Genomic DNA, 27,836 nt, shown 5'->3' on the forward strand with positions numbered 1-27,836 from the left:
TACCCCTCCCCTAGTTTAAAGGCTTCCCATATACATCAAACTTGAATCAACAATCCTTTTTCCAATGGCACCAATTCCTGCACCTAGGGCAGGGTGTAGGGGGCGGTTTGGACCCCCCCCCCAGCCTGTGGGCTGGGGATTGTTGTAAACAGTCCTCCTTAAATTGCACCTCCTGCCCGCATTTAAAACAAGTCCCTCTCCCTGATGGCCTTGGGGTTCCTTCCTTCGGATGCCTCAGTCATTGCAGATGTATGAGCATGTAAAGCTAAGATAGTGATTAGGACTGGTGCTGTTGCATTCTCACATCCTGCGAGGCCAACACCCATCTGCTCAGGGAACTCTCTCTCAATCCCATGCATGCCATGCTGTGGTCTGCATTCATCTCTTCACAAACCAGTAGCTTTACAAACTGATCTCAGAGGTTCACTGATGGCTACTTGTGGTGAACACTCTGTTGGAATCGGTCTATAAAATCAGGTAGATGCTGACCCGGTTTTTGTCTCACTCCTGATATGGGGGACTCAGTGGGCCCTTCATCCAATTTGTACCATGCTGCAAGTTCTGCCTGCCTCACCTGGTCACGGTACAGGCCAGGTATTGTGGCCTGTTGGATGCCACTGGTGTACCCTTTCCCTGTCCCTGTAAACATGGCTTAAGTAATAGGTATCGTGGGTTGAGCCTGCCAATTATTTTCTACTCACATTCTGCATTTCTCCTTAAAGAAAGCACACCATTTAATAAACAGAAGTGGTGAAGAAGTAAATCCTGTGGCCTAGGATCCTGACTCCCAGGTGGCCCTTCCTTTCCAGGATAGGCCTCCAATAGGTTACTTCCCAAGTCCTCGGCCCCTCCATGGAAGGTTGGTAGGGATCTGGGTCTTGCAGGTCCCTCTCCCAGGTCACGTAGGGTGCTGTACCTCCCCCCAATAGAGGGAATAGGGAGGGATCCTAGGACTGTCAAGGGCACCTGAGTCAGAGGGGGTAACTTTCACCCTCATTTGGCTTCCACTCTGCATGTTTCAGTGCTTTCTCAGTCGAATTTGAACCATTCCTTTTCCTTCTCACTTCCCAAGTCCTCCTTTACTCCCTCTAGGCCTAATGTTGTCTCCTCCTCACTTACCCTGAGAGGCTGCTTAGCCTCTGCCGGTATCTTTTCCTTTCGTGCCCCACGTTGGGCGACAGATATTTGGTCTTCATCCATCCCACAAAAGATGGACGTGGTCCGAGGAAAGGTAAGTGTGGCCCCTTGCCCGTTCCCCAGCCTCCCTTAGCACAAGAGATAATCAGACACAGGGGAGTCAAGTCAAGCAGGAACTCATGTGTTAAGAAAGAGCAAGCTCTTTTAAAGCAAAAGACTGTGTGGGAGGGGAGGAAGTGGAACCAACCAGTCACTGTAAACGTCACACCTTATCATGCACCTAGGCTTCCACGAGCTGTGTATTCACTGAATATAAACAAATCCAGCTCTGCACACTCAACTTCCTCTCAGGGCCATTTTTGCTGCCTGTGTGCCCCACATTTGCCTTCTCCAAACCTTCTCATAATTTCTCCCAGCCTGATCAGAGGATGGAATAGAGCCCCTATTCTTATTCAACATTTGAGAGGGCATTCAAAACTTCCTGAGTTTTTATCCATGGGCAATAATTGGGTGGACCAGTTAGCTACTGGCCCACAAGCCTCAATGTTACAAGAGGCCACCCACTTACCTGATTTAACCCACATTAATTGGAGAGGTCTTCAACATAAATTTCCTCCGATTCCTGTAAAGGACCTCAAAAGAATAGTACATACCTGTAAAACATGCCAGCCCTTCTTAAAAGTACCCCGACTACAACCATCAGGGGTAAATCCCAGAGGCCTCAAACCCAATGTCCTCTGGAAAACTGCTGTGATGAATTTGTGTTTCTATAGATACCTATTCAGAAGCATGTTGGGCCAAAGCACGTACAGCAGTAAGAACTAAACATTCACAAGCACATTTTCTTCAATGGTTTGCCACCTTGGTTCTATCAGCACAAGTTAAAACTCAAAAGGACTCTGTTTTGTTAGTAAATCAGTGTCAGAGTTTTGTGACAGATGGCATATTAATCAAACTACAGGAATTCACTATAATCCCCAAGGCCAAGCAATTATAGAAAGAAATCACCAATGTCTTAAAGAGCAATTATTAAAACAAAAAGGGGGAGTTAATCCCCTTATACAGCTGCAGAGAGCTTTGTTTACCATTAACATTTTAAATTTTTGAAAAGGGGCAACTGAATCCAAATTTCAGAAGCATTGGAGACAATTAAACCCTAAGCCCCAAGTGAAAGTCAGGTAGAAGGAACCCCTGACACAACAACGGAGAGGACTTGACCCCCTAGTTACCATGTGCAAGGGATTCAGATATGTTTTTCCCATAGGGAAGACAGCTCCCATTTGGATCCCGGCCAGGAACCTTAATTTTTTACCCAGGAGGATTCCAAGGATAAACTAACCAACAAGGAAACAAAATGGCTATGGTGGTCGAAGCTTGTGTTTAAAAGAGGGAAAGCTAAAAAGATAACTACTAACCATCCATAAGGGCAACCAGCCCTTGAGAAGCACTTGTGTTCTCTAACAATTGCAGATTGTGATACTCCAGCTGTTGGCTGTCCTGATGCTCCCAGTCCCGGCAATGGCCCTAGGGAATCCACACCAACCTCAACGGGTGACTGGGCAGTGATCAGCGCTGGCAATGGTGAAATCATCAATAGTACCACAAGACAACCTGTCCCTTCGACCTGGTGGCCTGACCTTCATTTTGATATCTGTGACCTGCCTAGAGGATCCTGGGATGTTGGAGATTGGGCCTCCCTTTACCACCAAAAGACCCATGTGGCAATGTGGTTCAAGTGGTAGAGTGTTCACCTTAAGCTGAAGGGCTCAGGGACAGTGCCCAGGCTTCAGTATCAGACGCACACTGGAATAACAGAGATAATCAAAGTATTTTTCCTATTTGCTAATTTTGAGAACATTTTCTGGAAAATGAACACTGATGTACACCAGAACTGGAGTCAGAGCTCCAGGTTCAAGCTTAGTAGATCCATATGCCCAGCCTCTCAAACTCTAGCATTATAACCTTGTGTCCTACAGTGTTCTGAAAGGTCCAATGTTGAAAGGCTTACTATGCTCCCCAAATCCTTTGTGATAAGCACTTAACTTCTATTGTCAAAGTGATTACAGTTCTGAAACTAGCAGAGGACCAGAAGCTCAAGCCTATCACACTAGCTCAGGAGGCTGAGGACTCAGGATCACAGGGTGAAGCCATCCAGGGCAGAAACGTATATGTATAAAACAAGAGAGATGTCTGTATTTTATGAAATTGCATATACAATATTACTACCAATTATTAGCAACTAAATTATTCCTTCCTTTTTTAAGTATCATGACTGAATAAATAATAAAGTATTAATTGAAAATTAGTCAACAAAGTATAATTTTATAATATGAAAATCATAAACTAATAATTTAATGTTACTTTTATAACATTACATTTCTAAGGATGTATCATCAGAATGCGTTTCTTAGACCCTCCCACCATTCATTAGTTGCAGTCCCGGGATTCGAACTCCAGGCCTAAGTTGCCACTATCTGCTATGGCTTCCCTAATAGCCCGCCAAACATCAGCAATGCAAGGTCATGTGCACTTTCTGGGCCTTGTCATTTAGACCCAGGATGGTCACAATACAAAGGAAAAAAAAACACCTTCTTGATCTCTTCAGTTTTATCCTTTTCATTATATTTTTTGCCAGCCCTGAGATTTGAACTCGGGTCCTAGGATACCAGGGTCGGCTGTGGCAGAGGTGCCAAGACCTAAGTTCAAGCCCTGTGCTTGGCTAAAAAAACCTAAAAATAATAAATAAATAAATAAATAAATAAATAAATAAATAAATAAATAAGGCCCTGTCTTGTAATTTGCATCACTTTTCTGAAAGGCCTGGGATTTGAACTCAGGGTCTGGGTAAATCTGTGACATTGTGGGTGAAGGGGAAGCTCACCATCCTTAAAGGCAAGAAATTCAGACCAGTTTCCAGGGTGTGAATTAAAGCCTCAGCAATGAAAAAATTAATATTTATATATTAGATCTATTTGCGTACATGGGTTTACTGAATATTATGTTCATTACCCTTACTTATTTAGTATTATTATACATATAACACCTCAGTTATTACATCATATCACCTAGATTGTATTTGCATATGGATTATATATCTTACTGAGACCCAGGACTTTCACAGAAAAGGAAAAAAATGTGTCAAAATTGGCTTCCTACTTCAAGAATAAATTTTTGGCCTTGCAGGGATTTTAACTCACAGCCTAGAATGCCCAATCCATAAGTGAAATCTCAGTCATAGCACACCAGCCTCCAGCAAACTGAGCTGCTAGGAAATTCAGCAGACCTTTGATCAAGCCACAGTAGTGCCCAGTATTGATAGATATGCATATGTGTATGTATTTATATTATATATATAATATATAGAAAGAGAGGGAATGTGAGGATATTCAATTATTAGTTATTAGATATTATTAGTTAGATATTCAATAATTAGTTATTGCATTCTTCCATTATTTAATGAAGTATCATGGTAGAATACTTATAAAAGCAGTAATTAGTCAATATCCTTCCATTATGGGAATCATACCATGGTGTTTGAATGGAAGACATAAATCCAATAATATTTGTGTGGCATTCTAAAATAGAATTATGAGTTAACTGCAAAGTTAATTATTACTTTTATAACATTCCATTGACATTCACAAAAATAGGAACGAGTTTGTCAGGGTCTCCCTCCATTTGTGGGTAGCAGTCCTAGAATTCGAACTCCAGGACTGGATAGTTTACTTCAAAGGGAAACCACTGGAATGACACCTTGAAGATTTCAGATTGTCATGATTAAAGAAAGAACAACAAGAAGAAAAGACACCCAGGTGTCAGCAGCTCCTGCCTGTAATCCTAGCTCCTCAGGAGGCTGAGATGTAGAGAATGCCAATTTGAATTCAGCCAGGGCAGGAAAGTCAGCAACACTCTTATTTCTAAGAGATCACAGGAAAAAAACAAAAACAAAAAAACAAACATGAGTGGGGCTGGGACTCAAGCTGCAGAGTGCTACCCCTGAGCAAAAGGAGCTAAGGGACAAGGCTTAGGCTCATAGTTAAACCCCACACCTCCACGCCCCCTCCATAAAAGGGAGCAGTAACTCCATGTCTCTGTGTATGTATGGATGATGTATGGATGATGGGCATTCATCAGGTTGCGCAGGCCCAACCGCCCCAACCTGGGCAAGCTGGGACAAGCCCTCAGAGACTACTAAGTCAGAGCTGGCAGCTTGAACAAAGCATCCCTCTGCTATCTAATAACTGAAGCCCTGAAGTCTTTGCCTGGGCTGGAGTGTGCAACGGATGTATTACGTTCTAACTGAGGTGTCCCTTTGGGACATGTAGCAGCCAGCCACTGCCTCCAGGAGTGGTCGAAAGTTCTGGATCCATATTCTCTATTCCTCTCTTGGATGTGAGCCTAGGACTCAGGGGCCTAGTGGCTCTCTCTCATTCATCATTCCTCATTGCTGAGTCATAGACTGGTCCCAAATCTCGGCAAAGTTATGAAGTAGTCAGCGATTTCTATGCCAAAAGGGTAAGCCAATAATTCCCACCCTCATAACTCCTGTTACAAGTCAGCTTTGGGCTTCAAATATGGCTTAGCAGTCGAGTGGTTACCTAGTATGCACGAAGCCCTGGGTTAGATTCCTCAGTACCACAGAAACAGAAAAAGACAAAAGTGGCACTGTGGCTAGCCTTGAGCAAAAGAAGCAAAGGAACATGCTCAGACCCTGAGTTCAAGCCCCAACAGTGGCAAAATAAGAAAAGGGAGGCTGGTGAAACATATTCTTCTGGGATACAGGAGGGCCGAGGTTATAGGTAAGAGTTATAGGGCAGGTGCTTGAGGCTCACCACAGTAATTTCAGCTACTCAGAAGGCTGAGTTCTGAGGATCACAATTACAAGCAGGAAAGTCTATATGAGACAGTTTTCTCCAATTAAACACCCCAAAACCAGAAGTACAGTTCTGATTCAAGTAGTAGAATGCTTGCTTTGAGTAAACAAGCTCAGGGATAGTGTCCAGGCCATGAATTCAAACCCCAGGTCTGGCGCGCACGCATGCGCCACACACACACACACACACACACACACACACACACACACACACACACACACACACAAAACAAGATAGAGCATTTGCCAGTTAGCCAAGGAAAATGGAAGGAAAGACTTGCTCCAGGAGGTGATATAACCAGTGCCAAAATTCCACAGGAGTTCTAAGGCATGGAAGAGGACACAGAGCCTCAGGCAAAGGTACAACATGGGCAAAGTTCTTGAGGTGTGGTGTAGAGCTGGTGGTGTGGGTGGAATGAAGGTTCTGTGGCTTGAGACAAATCTGGCAGGACATTCAAGGCTGGGTCAATGTTTGACCTTGAGTCACAGGTAGGGAAGAGGACAGGGTCCCAGAATGGGGCCCAGGGGGAAAAGTAGCTTGACTTTTCACCATGTACCCCAGCCATTTCCTGTGGCTGGAAGTCTATTTTTCACAGCTCCTGACCCTCAGACCTCCTTTGCATTGAGGAGTCAGCGCAAATGCAGGGAAGAACGCTTGCTTAAGAACAGCTTCTAGCCCAATGCTACCAGTGGCTTAACCCTTGTAAATCCTAGCTACTCAGGAGACTGGGTTCGGAGATCATGGGTCAAAGCCAGCTCAGAGGAGGAAACTTAGTGAGACTCTTCTTGCCAGTGAACTACCGAAAGCCAGAAATGACGTTATGGCTCAAGTGGTAGAGTGCCAGCTTTGAGTGAAAATGTTAAGATACTGGAGCCCAGACCCTGAGTTCAACGCCAGTACTGGCACAGAAAAAATAAAGAAAAGCTTTCAGGAGCTCCTAGTCCACTGTGGTGAAAGGCCAGATCAGCTGGGTGCCAATGGCTTACACCTGTCCTAGCTTCTCAGGAGGCTGAGATGTGAGGATGGTGGTTCAAAGCCAGCCCAGGCAGGAAAGTCCAGGAGACTCTGATATCCATGGAACCTCCAGAATTCTGGAAGTGGCCCTGTGGCTCAAGTGGTATGCTGAAGAGCTGGGGGACAGTGCCCAGGCCCAGAGATCAAGCCCCATGATCAACACCTGGCCTGTCTCTAGGCAGAGTATTTCCAAGTGGGCCCCTGAGTTTCTCCCAATGTCTAGGTGTCCTACAAGTCTTGACAGCAGCCCATTTGGAGGCCTTTGCCTACAGAGTGAGCCACATTATCAGGGAAGTGTCCAACCTTGGGGCATGGAGGTCATCGTCTGTCTCATCAGAATGGAATCTGTCATGGGTGCAGTGTGGATCTGAGCAGTAAATCAACGTCTCAGACCATGGTTCTGGGACAGGAGAGGCAGAAGGTGGCACGGCAGGTAAAGCCTGCTCACACAGGTATCACAAGAGTGCGAATCTCTCAGGCCCACCTAGGGCTGGTGTTGAGTTGGGCTCATGAAAGACTTGAGGGCTCAGGAATCCAAAGCCGGCTGGATGCTGCTTGAAGATTCTCTATCCCTGGAGTCCCAGGGCTCAGAGCCCTGCTTTCCTCACCAGTGCCCGGGGTCCAATGAAGGTCTTCAATCATGGGGTGATTACAAAAAAGCATCCATAGTGTCCTTTCCCTTGGTCCTTTGGCCCTGTGCACGGATGGAGGGGCAGGTTCCATGGAACTTACTGCGTGGCCCAGACACAGTCAGAGGCTGCTGGGAGCTGATGTGTACTTTAGTTCAAGTGGTAGAACACCAACCTTATGCAAACAAGCTAAAGTATACCATTTAGGCTCTGAGTTGAAGCCCCAGTAAACACACACACACACACACACACACACACACACACACACACACACACACACACACACACACACACACACACAAACACACATGCACACAACTCATGCACAAAAAAACACACAAAACAACTTCCTTAGCAGGTCCCAATGGCTCATCCCAGCAATCTTAGCTACTTAAGAGGCTGAACTCTTTGGATGGCAGCTTGAAGCCAGCCCAGGCAGGAAAGCCTGTGAGATTCTTCTCTCCAGTAAACTACTAAAAAAAGATGAAAGGTGAGCTCTGGTTCAAGTGTTAGAGTGTTAGCTTTAAGCAAAGGAGGCTCAGGGACAGTGCCTAGGCCCTGAGTTCCAGCTCTAAGATTTTTTTTAAAGAGACCGTTTGCCTCCACCTAACCCACAATCAGGACATAAATCCAGATTTTTGTCACCCTGGATCTCACTTCCACTCCTGCCACTTTCATAGCACTGCCACAAGTGTCCGGTGTGTGGCAAGCACTGGATTAAGAAATGAACGTAAAACAAGAGGGGCATAGCCAGGTCAAGGCTAATGCCCCAGAACATTGAGGTATTGGCCATACCAGTCTCTCATGCTCCAGTTCTCTGGACCTAGAATCTAAATTGTGTGCCTCAGTATTATGGACATCCAGAATTGTCTAGAAGGACCTGAGAGACCAAGCTGGGGCGGGAAGATAGACTTTCCTGTGACAAGGTATGCTGACATTTCCTATAAACTGACAGTTAGCCAACTTGGCTTCACCTCCCATGTAGCCCTGGATCCTACTTGCTTGGGCGGCCTTCAGTCAGCTATCAAGCTCCAGTTGGCCAGAGCCAACAGAAACCCCCATTCCCCCACTCCACTCCCAGACTGCAGGGAGGGACGTGCAGCCAGAAGCCCAGCTGAGGAAAATGACAGGACATCACATGACTAAGCCATCCCCCCCCCCCGGGGCAGGGGAGACCCTATGCCAGCCGGCCCTGTTGACACAGAATCCCCTTGAGGTGCCCAAAAATTTGGACAGACTGGACTTGGGTCCCTAAGTAAAGCTGGAATGCAGGCCTCTGGCAATTTAGGACTCATTGTAGACCCTGATAGGGGGCTAAAAGGCAAGTTCGGCATGGAGGAGGGGCACCATCCGAGGTCAGAAAGTGTCAGACAGGTGCACAGGAAGTTGACAGAGGAAGACGAGAGAAAAATACACACACACATACAAGTAGCCCAAGGCCTCAGCAGTCTCTGAGCACCCTGAACATCCCACCCCCAAGAAGATGTCACTACTGTCCTCAGACCAAGTGTAGACAAAATTCAAGGCCTTTCACACGTCTGGAATGCCTCATAACAAAGCTTGGCATTTCCAAAATGTATTCAGTGTTATGCAGAAAACTCAGCTACCTTACTTTTGGTTGTCGGTCATGGGGTTTTCCTGCCCAAGCTGGCTTTGAACCGTGATCCTCAGATCTCAGCCTCCTGAGTATCTAGGATGACACATTGTGAGCCACCAGGAGTGCCAGGCTTCAGCCACCTCTTAGACCCAAGGGAAACCCAACTCATCATGCCACAAACCACATGCAACCCTTCACTTCAGACTTTGACACCAGCATCCAAAACCATTCTTCCATGGATGGAGAGCATATAATTGACACTACCATCCCACCCCTGCTCCCATTCACCCACTCCCTGCCTGACACAGGCCACAACCTCTGGGGTTCTTGGTAAGGCATCACCCACCCTGCTATGGTTTCACACTGGGAAAAACCTGGGTAGTTCTTAGAAATGTCTGTGCACTGATGCCAGCACCTGGTCTCCCAACCACAGCACCCCCACTACTTCACCATCTCTTGCAAGCAAGGAAGAGGTGTCTTTCTTTCTTTCTTTCCTCTTCCTTCCTTCCTTATTTCCTTCCTTCCTTCCTTCCTTTCTTCCTTTCTTCCATCCTTCCTTCCTTCCTTCCTTCCTTCCTTTCTTTCTTTCTTTCTTTCTTTCTTTCTTTCTTTCTTTCTTTCTTTCTTTCTTTCTTTCTTTCTTTCTTTCTTTCTTTCTTTCTTTCTTTCTTTCTTTCTTTCTTTCTTTTTTGGTTGAGGGGCTTGAACTCAGAGCTTGGGTACTGTCCCTGAATTCTAATTTTCCTTAAGGCCAGTGCTCCACCACCTGAACCACAGTGCCATTTCTGGTTGCAGATTGGAGATGAGGCTCTGCTGGGACTTTCCTGCCTCGTCTGGGAAATGAGATCCTCTGGATCGCAGACTCCCAAGTGGCCAGAATGACAGGCGTGGGATGACAGGCGTGAGCCACCTGCACACGGCTTGAGGTTTCTGGTCCTTCAGAATTTCCAGCTAGTCCTCCTCTAGACACTACCACCTAGAAACCCCTCTACCTCCCTCAGGGACAGCAAAGAAGGGCTCAGAATCTGGGTGGAGCCATGGACATTAAAGGGCCCCCTCCACATTTCTACCCTTTCTAAGCTCCTATTTGCCTCCTATAGATGGCCTGGTCATCCAGGGCAGATCAGACCCACTAGGAGTTCTGGGGCCTGCCCTGTATCCCCCTCCCCACCCAACCAGTACCTGAGGAATTCTGGGGCCAGGTGCTCCATGTCCCAGTGGAAGACATTGTGAGGGTTGCTGATAATGGGGTCCAAGGGTGTTCAGGGCAGAAGGAGTGTCCAGCTCCCTTCTGTCAAAGAAGGAGACACAAAGCATGGATGGAGTTACTAAGAGCTACAGGGCATAGCCATCCACTGGTCACTAAGGTCCCTTGGAGAGCTGTTTTATGTTGACAGCCCTTGGGCTTGACCTTCGGGCCTGGGTGATGTCCCCAGGCAAGCGCTCTTCCACCTGAACCATGGTGCCACTTCCGGCATTTTCTGTGTATGCAGGACCTAGGAATCGAACCCGGGGTTTCCTGCATGGTAGGCAAGCCCTCTACCTCTAAGACACAATCTCAACCCTGCATAGCTGTTCTTTTGTGACCCATCGGGCCTATCTCCAGACAGTCTTGCACATCTGTACTGAGTTTCTCACCAACAGCCCTGGCTGGAAATGAACACGCTCTGCTATGTTGTCCATCATCTGCGGCACCTTTGCTCTCTGTGCTTCTTGTCAGATCCTTCTTGTTAAGCTGCCTCTAAGAAGACGTTCTGATCACCTTGGCAGAACTGGAGCCTCTCTGTTCTGCAGGCTTCTGGCCTTATCACGCTCTGCCTTCCCTCCAGTGTTTTTTGAGAGCACACGAAGGAGAAGGCCTGGCTTCCACCATTGGATTTCTGAAGGCCCTGATACACCACCCAGGGACAGGTGTTGTACCACACTCTGACAGAGGGCTCTCGAGGCCTGGGCAGTCTGTGGGCAGCAAGATGGGGCCATTTCTTTGTGTGGGCTTGAACTCAGGATCTGGGAGCTGTCTCTCTGAGTTTACGTGCTCAAGGCTGGTGTTCTACCACTTGAGCCACAGCTCCACTTCAGGCTTTTTGGTGGTTCCATGGATAGTAGATTCTCACAGGCTTTCCAGCTTATGGCTGGCTTCAAACCGTGATCCTCAGATCTCATCCTCCCGAGTAGCCACAATGACAGGTGTGAGCCTGAGCCCCGGGTGATGGACACCAAAGGCTTTTATTTTTTTGCTCCCATTTCTCTCCTGTCAACTAGCAAGCCCTAGTTGAAATAATCAATTAGAGGGGATCAAGATCCTCTCCTAGGTCAGTTAATCCAAGGAGATAAAGTGTCTTTGGAAAAGTCTAGTTTGAGTCAGCCTAGTTGTGTGTGGGTGGGGTGTGGGGGTGTGGGTGTGGGTGTGTGTCGGTGATACCTACCCCATCTCTCTGGTGCCTCATCCTCCAGCAGGGAGTGCATCCAGGATACTCACCCCAAGGAAGGTGGGTGGGGGAGGGTACCTAAGGTCACATCCAGGGGGATGATCCCAATTATGGAGAGATACAGGAGAAAAAGAGAAGTTTTGGGGAACATCAAGGGAAGCCCCTTACCTTTGGCTACAAGTACCAGTGAGAAGACTGAATCCATCTTTCTTGGTAGTCACATAAAAGGTGTACACTGTTCATTTATTTTAATATTATTGTGTGAGTCCTAGGGCTTGGATTCAGGTCCTGAGTGATATCCCTGACCTTCTTTTGTTCAAGGCTGAGACTCTACCACTTTAGCCACAGCATCAAATCTGGATTTTTTGTGTGTGGGTTTTTCGGGGGAGTTGGTTTATCGGAGATAAAAATCACACGGACTCTCCTGCTCGGGTTGGCTCTGAGTCACGACCATCAGACCTCAGCTGCCCAAATAGCCAGGATGTTATGTGGGAGCCACCAGCTCCTGACCACCACCATCCATTTATAATCCCTTAGGCCCAGGGCTGAGTCACCCACACTGCACCCCCTTGTTGGGAGTGGGAAGCAGACATGAGTGAATTTGATACTTCAACAGCCTACTTATCTTTGATCATTGTTCCGGGTCTGTCTGATGGCAGCTTCCTCCTTATCCACAGCTTGGCTCTGTCACAAGAACAAATATCCCCCAGGAGGTGTCAGGTCTGGGGTCTTTCCTCTGCACCCTGCCCCCTTAGAAGTGACACACCCCAGTAAAGGGTAGTAGACATGGAGTGTTTTCATTTTCTTATGGCCAGGGTATGGACAGATAGGTGAGGGTGAGGGTCAGAGGACCAGAATTGTGCTGGGCAGGGGGACAATGCAACGCCTCCTCAACCACTTTTCTTCAATGGTCTAGCAGAGTGATGTGGGGAAGGACTCACAGGATGTACAATGAATAACCGTCGCAGTCTAGCCGGGGCACAGAGGGGCTTACCTCATGAAGCTGGTTCAACAGGCTGAGAGACACAGCTCCTGACCCATAGCCACATCAAGAATGGGGGGCCATGTTGGGTTCCAGCCAGATGTGGCCACCTTCTCCAGCACCCATTCAACCAGTTACTGTGTGTGAGAGAGAGACAGAGAGAGAAAGAAGACCAGAATAACACTTAAGCCTGCTGCCAGTGGTTCAGGCATATAATCCTAACTACACAGGAGGCTGAAGATCATGTGAAGATCATGGTTCATATCTGGCCTGGGCAGAAATGTCTGTGAGACTCTTATCCTCAAAGAACCACCAGAAAGCAAGAAGTGATTCCGTGGCTTATGTGGTAGAGCACTAGCCTTGATCTGAGGAGCTCGGGTACAGCGCCCAGAGTTTAAGCCCCACGATTGACAAGCAGTGTACTTCCCACCATAAGAAGTGGACTGCATAGCACCCACTGTACTAGGTAGCATATCATAGAAGTCAGATTGAGCTTCCTGTGAGGTGGGGGTCACAAATAGGTCACCCAGCTTCTCCATTCCTCATTTTCCCCAGCTGCAAAACTGAATAGAGTGAAGAATTCCCTTCCTCATGGGGATAGGGTAATGATGAAAGACAGCCATGTTTTGTTTCATAAACCCACACCTGTTGCATGATTAATAACAGACCCCATCTGCCAGGACACCTCCTGCTGAGTCTCCTTGAGAGATCATGCCAGGCAAAGCATAAGCTTCATGGAAGCATGCCTGCAGGAAGGAGGTGTTGGTTCAAGGCTTCCTATACACTTGGCTGCACATTCATTGCCTCTACCTTTATTCTTACTATAGTCTTCTTGGCTGTACATTTGTTAAGTTTATTCTCATTTTGTCTATTGTTTTATTTCCACGAACAGAGCATGTTGTTTCTTTCCAGTCCAATAGAGACAGCTTCTCTAAATAATAAAGACTAGGACCAAGGATTAGATGTGGACAAGGTCCCAATCAATATATCATCTGATGTGATGCTGCCTCCAGAAACTCCTGCAACTTCAAAAGCATTTTTGCAGCTCACTCATAGTAAATATAGAAATTTAAAATTTCCAAATATATTACAACAGGCAAAGTTAATGCATTAAGCTAAACCAGAAGGAGTTATCCCCAAAGCACAGAGAGTTATATAAAAAGCACCACTTAGCTTAATCAGTTGGTGGGATAGTCATCAATTTTCATGTAACCCATTAATGCTTTACTTTTCTTAAAAATTGATTTTGTGCTTAAATAAACAAAGAATCTATGTCACAATCACACACTGTATAAAAATGTTAATTCTCCTCAATAAAGAAACATTCAGATGCAACCCTTTTGTGTCTGTGTCTGTTTGTCATTTCGCCGACTCCTTGCCCACTTATCCCAAGATCCCTGTCCCATCTGTCCGTTGCACCCATCTGATCCCTTTCCGGGTAACTTCCTGTCATATGCTCACAGAATTGCCGAGAAGCTTAACGGATGGCCGCTCTTACTGTGCCTGGTCCTGCTCCAGAGGTTCCTCTGTATTAGTCCCTAGTTTACTCACAACTGTCCTGTGAGTAGACTGAGGTCCGATGGTCAACGTCCAACCCAGAGCTTCACCTGTGGTCAAGAATCTGCTAACATGCACTAAGAGTTTGGGACAATCCTTCTAAACCTATGACTAAGCGTAGCGCTAAATGTCTACCATCCCAACCCCCTCCTCCCCCCACACACAAACACACCTCCACTGTCTTTTGCAGGCAAAGATGTTTCACTTTCTTTCTTTTTGTTGGTTGTGGTACTTGAACTCTGAGCCTGGGTGTTGTCTCTGAGCTCTTCAGCTCAAGGCCAGCACTCTATTACTTGAGCCACTTCCAGTTTTCTGTTGCTTGGTTAGAGAGAAGAGTCTGAGGGTCTTTCCTTCCCAAGCTGGCTTTGAACTGTGATCCTCGTATGTCAGCTCCTGAGTACCTAGGATGACAGGCATGAGCCACTGGCAGCCGGCCAAAGATGCTTTTCCATGCCTGTCATCCTATCCCTTCAGGAGACTGAGATCTGAGGACTGCAGTTGAATGCCATCCTTGGCAGCAAAGCCCATGAGAATTCTTATCTCCAATTAAATATCCAAAATCATTACAATTGGAGCTGTGGCTCAAATGGTAGAGTGATAGCTTTGAGCATAAAACAACTGATGGGACCAGGCCCTAGTTTTAAGCGTTTTCTAGCATAGACCCACCTAAGAAAGGGAAGCAGGTGGGCACACGGTAGCTCAAAGCTCACACATAATATTCAAGACTCACAGAATGGACCCCATCCTGCTCTGATTATCTAGAGTCGATATTCTAGATCACAGCAGTATTAGATGGGACTGACCATGCACCAAGTCATTCAAGTAAAATCTCATACTGAGGATCTTAAGACCTCATTAAGGAGTGAAGATTCTCTCACTGTCCTGCCTCGGCACTGGGCAGTGAGATGAGGTCTAGTTATCCAACCACAGGATATGGAAACTAAATGATTTCTTGGCCAAGGGATGCAGACAGGAGGGCTCTAGGTCTCTCTCTCTCGGGAAGAAGAAAAGGGCCGATCCATCCCAAGAAAGTTCCTGGGTTGTGAGTATCCTCGAAGAAACAACCCTGCTCATAGCCCAGTGCCTCTGGTTTTCCCACCAGCCTCTACCCAGCCCTGGCCCACCTTTAGTCTGTCCTCTATGAATCCCAGATCTGCCATCTAGACTAAAGGCTAAGCCAGCAAAGAGACCCACCTCTACCTCTGAGAATATCAGACTCAGGACACTAGAATTCCCTAGAGGAAGTCTCAGGGTAACACGGGTCCCAACTCCCTCCTTCATTCCCTGGCTGTCTTGTGCCAGTGGCATGCTTACCTCTGTCTCTGGTTGGTCGAGGAATGAACACCAGGGGTGTTCATTGAGCCCTCGAAAGTCCCAGTCCCCAAGGATGTACCACAGGCATCCTGCAACAGATGACAGCCAGGTAGTCAACAGTAAACCCAAGTGCCAAAACTTTTAATAGCCATGTGGCTGGTTCAAAGACTGTATCACCAATGGTCTAGGTGAGGTCATGGCTCCAATATCCTGACACACCTGACCTGGGATTGTCCTCCCTCTTTGACTTCCTGCTTATCCCTTGTCCCCCACCCCCCGACACTCCCTCACACCAATGCCTCCCTAGCTCTTGGCCACTTTCTTCTTATATGACCAGAAAATAAACTAGGAGGGCTGGGGGACATTGAAACCTGGTGATCCACCCTGAGCCCTAGGTTCTACCTGAGGCTGCTTCCCTCTGCAGTTCATGACCACACAGCTTCTGGATGTCATGAAGTTGCTGAGGGGTCGGTGGCTTGGTCCTATATACTGGTTTTATGCTCTGAAACGGTCCCCACAGAGATTGTGAGTGGTTGGCTATCTTGATGCAGGGACTCTAAACCAAGGCTTGCATGCTCCCTTCTTCCTTCCTTTCCTCCTTTTCTCCCTCCATCCTTCCCTCCTCTCTTTCTCTTTTCTTTCTTTGTGTCACACCTGGGCCTTGAACTCAGAGCCTGGGTGCTGTCCTTGAGCCTTTTTACTCAAGGCCAACAGTCTACGGCTTGATCCACTCATCCACTTCTGGCTTTTTCATTTTGGTAGTTAGTTGGAGATAAGAGTCTTACAGGCTCTCCTGCCTGGGCCTTAAGCCTCAAACTTCCCAGCTCAGCCTCCTAAGTAGCTAGAATGACAGGCTTGAAGCACAGACATACAGCTCAAACCAAAATTTCTTTTTGTGCTGCGGAACCAGCACTGGAACCTTTCATTTTCTATGACCACACGAAGCCTGGTACACATAGTAATGTGTGAATAAATAAAAGTGTGTATAAATAAATGAGCATCCTCTATGACAATACTATAGAAAAGTCCCATACGACTCAGGTAAGCATCCTAGGGGTGGGGGTGGAGGAAGTGTCAAAGCCTGATATAGCTCTCCCATAGTTCTCCCTCCTCCCTATTCCCCCCTCCTGGTGCCACCACATTTAACTCTTTTGGCCCCCAAGGACATGAGCCATGATGTACTCGCTGGATTCTGGGGCCTCTGTGATGCCTCTCTTCTCAAAGATCTTTGTCCAGCTGCTGACCTGCTCTTTGTCACACAGTTCTACCCTCAGATATGAATGAGACTGATGTGAGCTGAAGGCTCGGCTCAATGGGCCTCCTCTCCTCCCCCTGGGGCCAGACAGGATGGTCCACCACATCAGCCCCCAAGTTTCATGTTGTAGAGAAAGGATCCTCGAGGCATCTCTGAATCTCCCAGATTCCAGTGCAGGTGCTGGGAATCATCTCTGCTCACAGCTGGCAAGCTGGTGATGGTGAGGTCACAATCTGTGCGCCCTACAATGTCCTCCACTGTGGTGGTCACACTAGAGAGAGCTGGAAAAGAATAAACAGCTGCTGGAGAAAGGCAGTCAAGGCACAATGTTCATAGTAGGCTTGGGAACTCTGGCTTGGGAACTCTGCCTGTGCCGCTTTGAATGTCATTGTTTGGCACTGAAAACCTCCATCTAATTTGACCCATAATCCCAGGTGTTAGTGGAAATTGCCAGCTTAAAGAAAAACCCTGGAAAAGCTGGCATTTCAGTTGTCCCAATGAAACTTAAAGGGTTCCAAAGTCAGTGGTCCCCTTAACCTTCCAGATAGCCTAGAGCAGGTTACAGAAACTGGCATTCAGCGATCCCTAGCTAACTGTCACGGCCTCATACCAAGCACGCTCCAGCAGAGGGAGCGTTCCGCACTTGCCTACACTGGAAATGGCCCAGGCAGGACACAGATTGGAGTCTGCAGGACTCCAGGGAGGACTGCCCTCCAGTGCACTGTCCTGGAGGGAATCCATGCCACCAGTGGTGGCCTGGAGCCCCCGGGCCCAGAGGCCCAAATATACTGTAAGGTTCCCCTCTCATCCTCAGTTGTGGTGAACCATCTGCCATGTTACACCATTGGCCACCCCCAGACACCCCCCAAGCTTCACATCCCCTTCCCTACACCCCCCATCTCGTTCCCTAATTATGTTTGGCAAACACATTCCCAACCTCTGAATTAGCTCCAAATCTACACACCACAGCAGAATGTCTGACTAGAAGAGTGCGGCTTTGGTCACATTTGCCTCACCAGCCTTCTGGCTGAACACAGAAGAACAGGTGTCCACTCTGGTCTGCAATTCTCGTAGGGGAGACCCACGCAGGCCTAGCAGTACTGTGGGCTACAGGAAAGGGAGAAGAGAGAGGTGGAAAGAGGTGGAAAGGAACATCTACTGAAACCTTCCCCAAATTAGCCATGAAATTGTGAAGGAGAAAAAAAATTGTGGCTGGGTTCGTACTTAGCATTGATGACAAAAGAACAATATGCATACGCACAAATATTTTAATGTTTTCGTTTCTTTCATGCATGTGTTTCTAACGCATTTATAAGATTATTTCTTTGTTGCTTTGTATGTCCCTCCCACACAGTGTAACCCCCGCTTTCACTATATTTGATGTCAGTATAACATTTGGAGGAGATGGGGACAAACAAGTCGTTTAAGGATTCAGGTGGACCTGTTGCAATAATGAGAAGTACAAAATGTCATGTCAAAACCAGCTTTACAATGTCGGTGTGGGGGGGGAGGGGGGTATAATTGGGTGGGGGGAGGGGGGTAAAATTGGGTGGGGGGAGGGGGAAGGCGGGGAAGGGAAGTGAAGGGTAAACAAAGGAGGAGGCTGCAATGCTTGGTAAGAAATGTATGCATTATCCTGCCCATGTAATTGTAGCCCCTCTGTACAGTATGTTCTCAAATAAAATAAAATACAATTAAAAAAATGCTTTTGATCTTCATAGACATGGTGACTTAAATATGTTTCCATTGTTCTCATCTCCCTGCTTTCTCAACACACACACACACACACACACACACACACACACACACACACACACACACACACACACAAATCCAGATGTGTTGTCCATGCAGCAGCTGCAATTTGCGAATTGATCACTCACCTGAGCACAGTCAGGCTGTACAAGGAGAAAGATGATCTCTCTCTCTCTCTCTCTCTCTCTCTCTCTCTCTCTCTCTCTCTCTCTCTCTCTCTCTCTCTCTCTCTCTCTCTCTCTCTCTCTCTCTCTCTCTCTCTCTTGCTCGCTCTCTCTCCCTCTCTCTCTTTTTCTCTCATTCATACACTCATAAACACACAGACTCAGAGCAGTGCCTCTCCTGAGTTTGTCAGTTCCTCATCTTGGACAATGTACAAGCTAGAGCACGGGGATTTCCTTGTCAGAACCAGGGGGTCCCACCAAAGGGGAGCACCACTCGAATAACAAAGAACCACCCTGACTCTCCCAGGGCCAGACCTGTCCTCTTGGGAACAACCAATATTGACTCCCCATTCACCAAAACCCTAGGTGAGGATGCTGGGTGAAGGATTCCCGAGAAGGTGGCTTCTCAGAGCTGGGACACATAACAACAGGGGGTCATGATGCCCCCAGATGAGTGTCTGACTTGGGGTGGGGGCGGTGTTGGGGAATCAGATGGGTTCCTAAATGTTACTTAGATGGATGGACTCCCTATGTCCAGCCTAGATGCTTCTGGGTGACGTAGCATATTCTTGGGGAGAACGAGGAGACCAGATGGACCAGGAGCACCAGCAGATGTTGGCAGAGCTGGGAAATATCACCCTGTGAGAACTCATGACTACTGGGTTGGGGGGAGACAGGCTGGGTGTATGTCTGTGGGAGGGGGTGTGTTCCTTCCAGATATTTATTTTCTATCTGACCCCCAGTGCCCTCACCTCCCTAGTGGGCTCTTCTGGGACCCTCCTCAGGTGAAAGTGTGACCGAGTACAGAGGACAAGCTCTCACACAGCAAGGGGTTCTATCTTCTGTATCCAACACCCCCACCACCAGGAAAAAAGGAAAAGACCCGAGAAGGCAGGTGTGGAGATGCTGTTCCCCACATCTGATTAAAGCTACCAGGTTCCCACCAGGGAGAGGAAGGGTGCACATTTGCGGCTGTGTGGCTCCATTACTCCAGCCCAGGGGCTATCTGGCGCCTCCTCCTCACCCAACCATGTATCTCCCCATTTCCTGGAAAACTGGCCCCTAGGGTTGGGGGGTGGGATCCTGGGGTCGCCACCCACACACACCACCCACCCCTGGGTGCATTTGTGGCAGAGCGAGGCCAGACTGTGGGGCATGGGGGAGGCACAGGCAGGAAGGGAGAGGGGAGGCAGGAGTCACGGGTCCGTGTCCTGGGGGAGGAGGGGAGAAAGGTGGAGGAGTGGTGGGGAGCGGGGTCACAGGGTGTGGGCCCTGTGGGCAGCCACTCAAGGTGCTGCTGGGAGAAGTTGTAGGTGGTGGCTCTGGGTGAAGCGGGCCCGGAGTCAGAGGACCAGGGGCCAGGACCTGGTAGGGGCATCAAGCCAGCCAGGGTCGCATCATTTCCACCGGGAGACTGAGAGAGGCGCCACAGATCTGAGCTGGCAGTGCCATGTTTGAAACAAGGCTCAGCGAATCCTCTCCATGTCCAGCTCAGCCACCACCACTTCAGCTGCCTCCTCCTCAGAGGCCGCTGCCACAGCCGCTACCATTTCCACTCATGCCACCATCACCACCGCCACCGCTGCTGCCACAGCCGCCTCTTCACCTGCCTCCTCCTCAGCGGTCTCCTCCTCTATGGCTGCCTCCACCACCGTGCTCCCCATGCTGGAACCTCAGACTCAGGGCAGCCATGGCTGATGCACTTTCCTGGGGCTGTGCAAGGCGATGCGCCGGCTGCGCCAGCTCCACATGCTCTGTGCTCCTGGCCAAGACCTGCGTTTCAATTGTGGCCTCAACAAGACACTGAAGCTGCTTCCCCCAGTGTGTGTGCTCACTCCTCTCTGCTCTCTCTCTATCTGCCTCCACTCCTCTTGCGGGCCACCACTCCTCATCTGCGCATTTGCGCCTGGCCCTGTGAGACCCTGGCCACTGCTGCTAGCACAGTGAGGCCCCTGGTCCCTGGCTCCTCCTCTCCTCGGCCCCACCCGCTCTTCCCCTTGGCTCAGCCCCAACCCTTGCCCTCAAGAGCAGCCCTGACTGGGCCATATGTCTTCCATGCCATTGGAATTACATCATCACTTCAGCTCAGCATTCTGTCCCAACCATACCACTTGCTCAGGGGATCAAATATCCCCTCAGACCCACCACTGGAGGAGACTCTCCTCCAAGCCTCTTCACTCCACATATCAAGCATGTGCACGGTGACCCCGTGTGTGTGTGTGTGTGTGTGTGTGTGTGTGTGAGAGAGAGAGAGAGAGAGAGAGAGAGAGAGAGAGAGAGAGAGAGAGAGAGAGAGAGAGAGACAGAGAGAGAGAGAGAGAGAGAGAAAGAGAGAGAGAGAGAGGGATTGTTGTTGTGGATAACTACCTCTCAAGGACTCAGAACATAGCACGCTTTGGGATGACTCAGCACACAGCACACTTTAAAAAATAGCACAAAGCACCCTGTGTAAAGGACTCAGCAAGCACAATGTGCCCTTTGAAGGAGGGAGTCCATAGCATGTAGTGTATAGGACCCAAGCAAGGCACGCTTTGAAAAACTGAGCACATAGCACTCTTTCCCAGGACTCAGCACATAGCACCCTGTTTTAAGTGTCCATACACACCACCCTTTGAAGGGCTAAGTATGTAACACACTTTGTAAAACATTCAGTGCACAGCACCCTTTGAAAAACTCAGCACATAGCACAGTTTTGAAGGACTCAGCACATACCACCCTGTGGAAGGACTCAGCACACAGCACCATTTGAAAGACAGTACAGAGAACCCTGTGTAAAGGATTCAGCACACAGCAATCACCTCATCCCTCTCTTCTCAAGGATGTAGCACATTGCACCCATTGGCATGACTCAGCACACAGCTCCCCCCCTTTGAAGGAATCAGCAAAAGTATCCTGTGTAAAGGAATTGGCCCACAGCACCCATTGAAAAGCTCACCTGTCCCTCCCTTCTCAAGGAGTCAGCACATAGCACCCTTTGGGATGAATTAGCACACTGCACAATTTGAAGAACTCAGCATAAAGTACATTGTGTAATGGACTCAGCACACAGAACCCTTTGAAAAACCCATCATGGCCCACTCTTCTCAAGGACTCAGAACATAGCACCCTTTGGAATGACTTAGCACATAGCTCTATGTCACAAGTTCAACTGTCAGTAGAATTAGGGTGCTTTCTTCATTATCACCATTCTTCAGAAACACTCCACAAATCCTACTAGTTCTCATTGAGCTAATGTGTGTTTTATGGGGGAGGGTCAAAGCATGGGGGCCCTGTCCCTGAGCTCTTTGGTTCAATGCTAGAGCTCTACCACTGTGATCCACAGCTCCAATTTGGTTTGTTTTGGGGTTGTTCTTTGACAGGCTTTATGGTGATCAGGAAAGCCAAGTTGGGGTGTCCATGGGCAAAGGCTCTTAGCTCGGCCTGGAGCTGACTTCTCACTTCCTTGTGCCCCTGGGAGCCAGGCCCCCTGGAGCTCTCTTGGCCTAGGGTGGAACAGATCTGCTCTGGAATCAGCACTCAAGGTGAGCAAAAGTCAGCTTGACCCTGGTCACTTCCCCAAATTGAACTCTAGAGGAAAATAGTCCCCCACAATGGCATGGGGCCACATGTTCCACGTCTGGCCAACAGGGGGCAGGAGGCGCCCACCATAGGCATTGTACCTATGAGTGCGTTTACTCTTTTTTTTTTTAATATTATTTTATTTTATTTGAGAACATACTGTACAGAGGGGCTACAATTACATGGGCAGGATAATGCATACATTTCTTACCAAGCATTGCAGCCTCCTCCTTTGTTTACCCTTCACCTCCCTTCCCAGCCTCCCCCCTCCCCCCACCCAATTATACCACCCTCCCCCCCCCTCCACCGACATTGTAAAGCTGGTTTTGACATGACATTTTGTACTTCTCATTGTTGCAACAGGTCCACCTGAATCCTTAAACGACTTGTTTGCCCCCATCTCCTCCACATGTTATACTGACATCAAATATAGTGAAAGTGGGGGTTACACTGTGGGGGAGGGACATACAAAGCAACAAAGAAATAATCTTATAAATGCGTTAGAAACATATGCATGAAAGAAACGAAAACATTAAAATACATATTTAAGGGTTCATTTTCCTAACATCACATTATCTGACCTTTTCTTGTTTCCCTGGGGCCCCCATCATGCTTCTTTCCTGGACAAGAAAGACCTTGAGACTCTTACCTACAATTAACCATCGAAAAGCAAGTGGGGCTGTGATTCAAGTGGCAGAGCACTAGAGTTGAGCAAGAAAACTCAACGATAGGGCCTAGACCCTGAGTTCAAACACACACACACACACATACACACACACACACACACACACACACACACACACACACACACACACACACACACACACACCACCTGCATGCAAAATTAGAGATTTCTACACTGAAATCTTTGGGTATTCTCGACCTTTTCCCCTCTGAGCCTGGTGGCTGTTGTCCTAGGTGTTTGATGCATCCAACACCACCTGGCATCTTTAATTTTGGGGAACAGAATGGCTAGAAGGCCATCTTTCCCCCAGCCCAGCTCCTTGATTGGGTCAAGGTCTATCCAGGCCCTTTGGGGCAACTTTTACAGACTCACCAAGATGCCTTCAAAAGGTATCACATGCTGGGCACTGGTGGCTCATGCCTGTCATCTTAGCTACTCTGGAAGCTGAGATATGGAATCACAGTTCAAAGACAGCCTGGGGAGGAATGTGTGTGAGACTCTTATCATCGATGAACCATCAGAAAACAAGAAGTGGCCCTGTGACTCAAGTGGTAGACTGCTAGCCATGAGAAAAAGAGCTCAGGGACAGTAGCCAAGACCTGAGTTCAAGCCCCAGGACTGGAAGAACAAATCTTTATTGGATGCTTGAAAACAATTTATAACTTTGGAAACAATTTATTCTTTGTGATAAGCATACCATGGGCCTCTTCTCTTGCCAACAATAGGCCATTAGATGTCCCTAGAATTTGGGCCGCCTCCTGGCAGCCTTTGCCCTACTCAACCCGCAGTTTACCATTCCCATCACCCAGCATATGGAGGACTGAGAGAAGGCCACCTGGCCACCTCCTTGTGGTGGCTGCTGAGGCCTTGAAGAGTCAGTTTGTCACATAGAGAGTATCATCTACATCAGTCTACAGAAGAAAGGGAAGGAGCACTTCTCACCCAAGCCTGCGAGCTGTGGGTGGCTCTGGATGTGGGACATCTGCGGCAGGACATGCTCTGTGGGGGAGTCCTCTATGGGGTTGAGAACCCGTACCTCTCCTCTGGCAGTTTCCACACTGAGTTGAAGTGGCAATTCTTCAAAACCTTTCTGCTCCTCCCTCATTTCGCCCACCCTGGAGCCTGAGGCCACCGAAGCGGCAGTGGTGGCTGGAAGCTCAGCCTGCACTGCATCTGGAGCCCACTGTCCGTGTCTTCCCAGGTAAGGAGTGACAGCGGCTCCCGCAGCTCTCTCCTCTTCTCCATCTTCTCCTAGAACAGCCAGCACACAGTCTCAGGTTTTTTCTGACACAGCTCATCCAGAACGAGCATCTGCTCTTTACATGCCACGAGGGACTCATCGACAGTGTGATGTGTGCCGACAGCTGGCTGCAGCTATGTTGGAGATCACCCTCTGGACTATGGAAGTCCATCTCATCAGGCAGGTCATGGACAAAGTAGAGTTTCTTCTCAGATACCCACCTGTCCCGCTTCCCATCCCCACACAGGCTGTGGTGCCAGCTCACGGGATGGAGGGCTGGTGGCTGGAGCTTTCTCTGGCACTGAGCTGCCAGGTGAACCAGGCACCTTCAGTGGGCCTGCCACTCCTGCAGCATGAGTTTCCCCCTGTGGATTTCAGCCAGAATGCTCATAAATCCACGTCCCTCTCGGTTTGGGGAATGTCTCTATCCTCTGCGATGGTCATGTTGGGGGGAGTAGCCTCCCCCTGCGTCTCCAGGGTTTTTTACTTCCCCTTCCCTAGGGAAAGCCAAGAAGCTCAGCTGGGCCTGCAGCCTCTCCTTCTGTGGTATGGTTGCTTTTAGGCACTTGAGAGTGTCCTGCCACTTTGGGGGGCACCACTTGGTCCCCCCAGTTGGTCGGGCCATGCACTTGCTTCAGCTGCTCCAGGAATTGGGTCTACCTCTCTAGGTGCTACTGTAGGGCCTCCTTCTCAGAGCTCAGCCACTCATTGGAGGTGATGTGCCACTCACAGGTTGCAGCTGTGCCAGGGACTGCTCCTGAGATGCTTGGCTTTCTCTCTCAGTCACTTCTTTCCATTCCTCTATCTTTTCCTCTGTGCAGTCCAGCTGTTCTCGCAGGTGTTTCTGCACCTGCTGCTCTGCGTCCAGGATGGTGGTGAGCTTCTCCTCACCGCTAAGCCTGTGGAGAGTGTCTTGCAACAGGGCCAGCTGTTCCTCCAGCTGTCTGTTGCACATATATGTGCATCATGGGATCATGGGGATCTCCTGCCAATCCTTGGCCTTCTCCTCCAGTCTCCACAGTTGCTCCTGCTGCTCTGCATTATGGTGATGAAGCCTCTGGTTTTCCTGGATCTGGATGTGAAGTTATTCGTCCAGGTTTTTCAACTCCATTTGCGTACAGTAGGCCTGGGCCTCCAAGTGCCACTTCGACTGAGATGGTCCCGCGGGGGTCATGGCTCTGCCAGCTTCCTTCTCAGTTCCCCCAGCTCATCCTCTAGGTCGAACACCTGCCTCGTCCCTCACTCCTTCTCCTCTGTCAGTTGGTTCACCCGCTGGGTCAGCTGCCAGGTCCTCCTCCTTCCACGCGGACCTCTCAAGGCTCAGGACTTCTGGGAAGGTTTCTTTCTCTAGATTTGCTGTGCTCACCAGCTAGCTCACTTTGTCCAGTAGTCTCTTCAATACCTCAAGCCCAACCAGTGCTTGTTGGAACTTGCAGATGCTGTTCTTCCTGTTGCTCCACTGTGTCCAGAGCACTTCCAGCTTCTCCTGCAACTTTGAGTTCACTTGTGCCAGGTCATCGAAGCTTCTGGTCTTTTCCTCGAGCTGAAATGTCACATCATTCAGCTGTTAGAAGAACATTTCTGTCTCATTCTGTGAGCAGTGACAACAGAAGCTGACATCTACAGGTCTGCCATGCACTGTTTTGCAGCCTGCAGGCAGCTGGTGAGAGATTCGTGCTCCCTTTCTCTGTCATTGGTGGCCTGCTGCACGTGGGCGGGTGCCCATTGTAAATTGCTTTCTGCGGAAACCAACCTCTGTATATGGGTGCCTTGTGGATCTCTAGCTCCGTTTTCCATGCTGCGTGCACCTGGGCTATCTTCTCCCTCTCTTTCTCCCATTGATCCTGCAGGTCTCTCTTTTCCTGCTTCAATGGTTGGATCTTGGAAAAGAGTGCCTGGTTTCTTCTTTTGCTTGGGTCCAGGGTGGGCACCACGTTTTGGTAGCGCTTCTGTGGATCCTTGGTGGTATCAGGACCACTGACACTCTGGGCTCTGATGGCTGTGACTGTGTCCAAAGGCAGGGGAGCCCTGTGGTGAGCATCACCTTTGGCCGGACCCTCCATTGAATCACGCTCCCCAGTGGCATTTGTATTGGGGATCCTTACCTTTTTCATGTTCTTTGTTTTCTTGAATGTTGCAGGTCTTTCAGGAGGATTCTTCTGGCGGTCTTCTGGCGGCAGTTTCTTGACCGCAGCTCTCTCATGGAGTCTTGTTTCAGACATCTGAGCGCTGGGATGGGAAAGATGGGCTGGCCACGTTCCCAGGCTCTGGGATATCCTCTGTTCCACTCACTGTCCACTCACTGACAAGGACATCAATTTCCTACTCTAATCCAAAGTCACCTGGAGTCTCTTGCTCACCACTTAGCCACCTCTACCTTTCTCAACTGTTTGTAGTAGTGTCAACCAACAGAGGGACTCCCGGTGCTATCAGGCAGCATGGAATATGGGTGTGGCCGCCATTCTTGTATCCCATTGGTCAGAAAGAACCATGAAAGAATTGGGGGTGTGACCAGAATCCTGTGATGCAGGCAGAATGGGCAAAGTCAAGATGACAGCAGCCCCTTTCCCAGGAAACTCTGTCCAATACAGTTGGGGACAAGAGTGTGACCTGCTTTAGCTGGATGGCTGCACAAATTGTTGTGTGTGTCTGTTTGTTGCCTGTCCCAGACCTTGAACTCAGGATTTGGCACAGTCCTTGAGATGCTTTTACTCAAGGCCAGGCCTCAACCTCTTGAGCCAAAAAGCTCTACTTCTGGCTTTGTTGGCACTGAAGTAGGACATGGGTCTGAAGGACTTTCTTGCCTAGGGTGACTTTGACCATGATACTGCTACCACAGCCTTGTAAGTATTAAGGAGGACTGCTGAACCCCACTGGTGCCTCCCTAATCACTGGTCTTGCTGATGTTCTTGGACAGACCTGAGTATTCCCTATACTTGGGTTGAAATGGTGGGAACTGGAGCCCACAGTTTGAATCCTGGTCCTGTCACCTCCAAATGGCAGGAGATCCTAAGAAACTCATTCCTATCCATATGAATACCAATGGAATGTGATATATGTCATGATTGAATGGGCAGTTCTTGAAAGATTCTAGGATAAAATTATACACAATTATATGCCAGGACACTGATTGATTTTAACTAACACTTTATGAAGCATTTAAACAATCACATTCATTAAATGGAGGCATAATGAAATACTTAAGAATTGGGTGTCACATAGTAGAAAGGTGCCATTTTTTCTGTCAGGACTGAGATTGGAACTCATGGTCTGGGTAATTCTGTTGCACTGTGTGGGAATGGGAAGCTCACCTCCTTGAAGTCAAGAAATTCAATTCTGTTCCTTAGGCCTGAAATCGATCCCCAGCAATAGAAAGCATCCTATTCGTGTACATTTTACATATATTACTTATATTTACATACATATGTTGACTCTATTGCGTTCAGTGTAGTTATTCATTTTATTTTTGTTTTATTCATGTGTTGACTGTTTATACATTGACATAGGATATAGGTCTGCATATGTATTCCACTTCATACCTGACACCCAGGACTTTCACAGAAAAAGAAAACATGTGTCATCATCAGCTTGTTACTCCACGATTCATTGTTTAGGAGTGCTGGCCCAATTCATGAATGGGTGAATG

The sequence above is a fragment of the Dipodomys merriami genome, unplaced genomic scaffold (assembly GCF_024711535.1).
Source record: "Dipodomys merriami isolate MVZ:Mamm:240054 unplaced genomic scaffold, mDipMer1.0.p SCAF_419, whole genome shotgun sequence".
Taxonomy (NCBI): Eukaryota; Metazoa; Chordata; class Mammalia; order Rodentia; family Heteromyidae; genus Dipodomys; species Dipodomys merriami.